General features: G+C 36.0%; 1 long non-coding RNA gene across 1 annotated transcript; it reads right to left on the bottom strand.

The window, feature by feature from the left end:
* Nucleotides 1-1,301: 1,301 nt before the first annotated feature.
* Nucleotides 1,302-3,326, bottom strand: LOC149499104 (uncharacterized). The gene is made up of 3 exons (XR_016322616.1): nucleotides 2,943-3,326; nucleotides 2,249-2,333; nucleotides 1,302-1,450 (listed from the first exon to the last, which is right to left on the bottom strand). It is a non-coding gene; the product is annotated as an uncharacterized LOC149499104 (long non-coding RNA).
* Nucleotides 3,327-3,667: the final 341 nt, after the last annotated feature.

Below are 3,667 nucleotides of genomic sequence, written 5' to 3'. Positions count from 1 at the left end.
CTATTTATATAACATAATTATCTTAATTTCTTAATATAAGTCATTTACTTTTGCTCAGTTCATAGAATCTATCATTAAACAATAGTCCTTATTTATACATAAAAAGGCTAAATCTCGTTGCATTTAACTCATAATCACGTCTTATTAAACCATAAGGTGCCACAATCCACACAATCTCCATCATCATTTATATAAAGCAATTTATCTCTTACTAAGAATCACAATGCACTTTTCTTATAACCGCAATAATTTATATTATTCCCTGTATTCATACACTTAAAAAGAAATAGTTGATGAACACCACAATAACACTTCATTCCATCAAGCAGAAATTACTTCTCACAATTAAAAATCACTTCTCATAATTAAAAATCACTTCATAAAATAATTCCACCAACATTATTTTGTACAACAAAAATTACTCATCATCAATTACTATTGCAAATCACACCAATTCATTTAGTATTTACACCTTATAATTATTATTTCTGTAATGACACCAATGTATATATTCCATCCAGAAAAATGCTTACCTCAATAGCCATAATAAATTCCACCAACCAATATCACATAAACTTCATCAAATAGATATGTTCAAATCAATACTCTAATTACATACATCCTAATGTCCTTGAATCCGAATCATCTGGTTCTCTTATTAATTAACACTAACAACTCATTCTCAACATAAATACACTAGCATGCTTTTATCATTTAACTTCAATCTATTAATCATATATCACTTATTTTCTTACATAATTACATTATTGAATTATTTATTCCATAGAAGAAAATTTAAAATTTTAAGCTAAGGACACAGTTTCCATTAGAAAGAGTACACTGGTTGATCAGGCCACTGCACTTCCTTCTAATTTCTCCTGCGTTTCAAAGCTTTGATTAACTGTTAATATAATTATTTTCCCCATTTATTTATGTATTTATTATCATTATTTATTTTATTTATGATTTTGTAACCGCCTTAGTGCACAGTGCGTCCACCTGCACCAAGACCGTTTTCTATTTAGTGTCTCTCCTTAGTTGGTTACGGCCGATCCCAACGTAGGAGTTTTATATTCAATTTCCTATGTTCCGCAATTGATTCCTAAGGCCCAACTTAATGCTCTGATACCAACTTTGTCACGACCCGTTTCCATGGGCCGGACCGGCACTAGGACCTGGGTGGGCTTAAGGCCCCCGAAGCCCGTAGTAAGCCTATATTATGCAAACGTCATTTCCTATTCATAACTGTGGATGCAAGTCCAATAATTTATTTCAGTTATGTATCACTAATACAGTTCATATATTTAATATGGACTTTTATTATTCATTTACAACCCAACTAGAATACAATTGCGGAACTCTACCTTTACATTTACATCGTCATTTCTATCATTAACAATCTTCTATAATTATTGTCTCAACTCCATAGGATTTTTCTTTCTTCTATTACCTGGAAAAAAAATAGGTACGCAGGGATGAGCGCCAAACTCAATGAGTAGGGTTAGATGACCCTCTCACCCCACACAATTACACAGATGCGAAAATATTTTTATTTGGTTATCGTTTAATTATATGATCATGCAGTTTGTCACACAAATGGCAATACAACAACAATCACAAGTATTATCACCTTCATATAATCACATCACGTGGAAATTAGTCAGTGGAGTCACCGAAACCCCCGATGAGCCGTCCTCCCACATGGCCCATCCTCTCACGTGTGCACCAGGGAGCCGATCCCCTATTCTGGCCGACCGGTCTAATCCTCACTTGACCAGCCCTCTCATTGTTTTTCCATTCTCTCTCCTTTTTTTTTTTTTTTTTTAAATACCAACAGGAGGCAACCCGGTCGTCTCCTTCAAATGTAGATCATCAGGCGCTCACAACAGGAGGCCACCCTGCGGGCTGCGATCAAACCTAGATTATCCGGTGCGCCCAAATAAAGAAGCCAACCTGTGGTTAACAGTAACGGTAACAGTAGGTGCACACGGGGGCGCCGATCTCCCATTTACCCAGCTAACAGTAATCAGTATCAGGATCCATATACAGTAACAGTCTCACAAACTCATGGTGACCCACCTCATCCCAATTCCACACAAACAAGGCACAACAATATCACAGCACAAGTAATCAAGCAATATTTAATATCAACAAATAGTGCATCACAATATGGCGATAATGCATGATAACATTTAACCGTGAATGCATGAATGCAGGCGGATGAGGCGAATTATCTAACACTACTCACAAATCTTTATTGTCTTCTAAGGGGACTGCCTTTCTAGCCACGTGCTTCCAGCCTTTGTCCTCGCATTTCGGAATTTTATAAACCTCTAAAATAAACAATAAAATTCTAAGTAAGAATTTTAAATTTGAAGATTCTATTTCATATTCGTTTACTAATTTTGGTTACCAGTCATTTAATTCACTTATTAATTTAAACTATATATATTTATAGATATATATATTGGGTTTCTTTATTTATTTATCACTCTAATACTCTTATTCTATATTTTTAATTTCTATAAATAATTTAATTTCTATAAGTAATTTAATTTCTATACTTAATTTTATTTTCTACCGAAATTTCGGCAGCATCTCCCCTAAAAATTAGACTATCCACCTGTTAAAATATCAACAATTTAACAAATATTCAACTCAATCCATACGGCCCATCCGTCGGGCAATTAATCAAATAAAATTTTTCCCATCCTCCTTCAATCTCAACATCCCCACACAACCAAAATTATAATATACAATAACATTATATCTAAACTACCTTAATCTACACTTTAATCCTATTAATATATCATTATCAAGGTTCCTTAATTAAATCAACACGAATGGAATTATACTAGAATTAAATCAACGCAAAATAAATTAGCTAATCACAAAACTAAGAAAAACATTCTAAAAATAGTCTAAAAATTAAATTTATATACCCAAAATCTTGCTGCCGGAATTGTTCGACTGGAAAAAGGGAGCTACGCGTGCCGGAACTAAGAGCAAGTGAGAGCAATGGCGTTGAGTCGACCAAACCAGGTTGCTGCGCTCACCGGAACTGCGAGCAGGTGGCGCGATGAGCTAGAGGAGGAGCTGGCGCTGCACGATCTGGCCGAGGGTAAGGCGGGACTGCTGGCGGAGCTGCTGCGGCGGCCAGTTGCGGCGAGGAGCACCGGTGGCACGCGATGGCGTGGGTGGCGCGGCTCTGCTGCTCTGTCTCACCAGAAATGCAAGCGCAGTGAAGAAAGGAAGAAAGAAAGAAAGAAAATAAAAGAAAGAAAAGAAAAAGAAGAAGAAGAAAGTGGAGGAGAAGGCTGTGGTGGTGCTGCGTACGGGTGGAGGCACAGAATGGTGTAGGGGAGGGTGAAGTATGCGCTGGAAATAGGGGGAGAAGGTTCTAGATGTGATTTGGGTGGGTTTGGGCTGGTTCGGTTTGATTCCGGTTCGATTTAGCCCAAATCTCGATTTTTACTTGATTTTTTTTTACTTTTCAATTGGTTTTCGATTCAGTTTATCACTGTACGAATTATTAATTTGCATTTAAATAATTAGATACATTTTCCACGCTATCAATTTATTAAATTTAAATGAAAAATCTTTGAAAATAAAAATTCGGGTTATTTCAACTGAGTTTTATACTCAGCGCGTTGATTTTATCATGCAC

The sequence above is a fragment of the Jatropha curcas genome, chromosome 1, assembly GCF_041381405.1.
Source record: "Jatropha curcas cultivar XTBG-Jc1 chromosome 1, XTBG_Jcur_1.0, whole genome shotgun sequence".
NCBI classification, from domain to species: Eukaryota; Viridiplantae; Streptophyta; class Magnoliopsida; order Malpighiales; family Euphorbiaceae; genus Jatropha; species Jatropha curcas.
The sequence above is the reverse complement of the archived record's forward strand: the minus strand, read 5'-3'. Positions and strand labels throughout refer to the sequence as shown.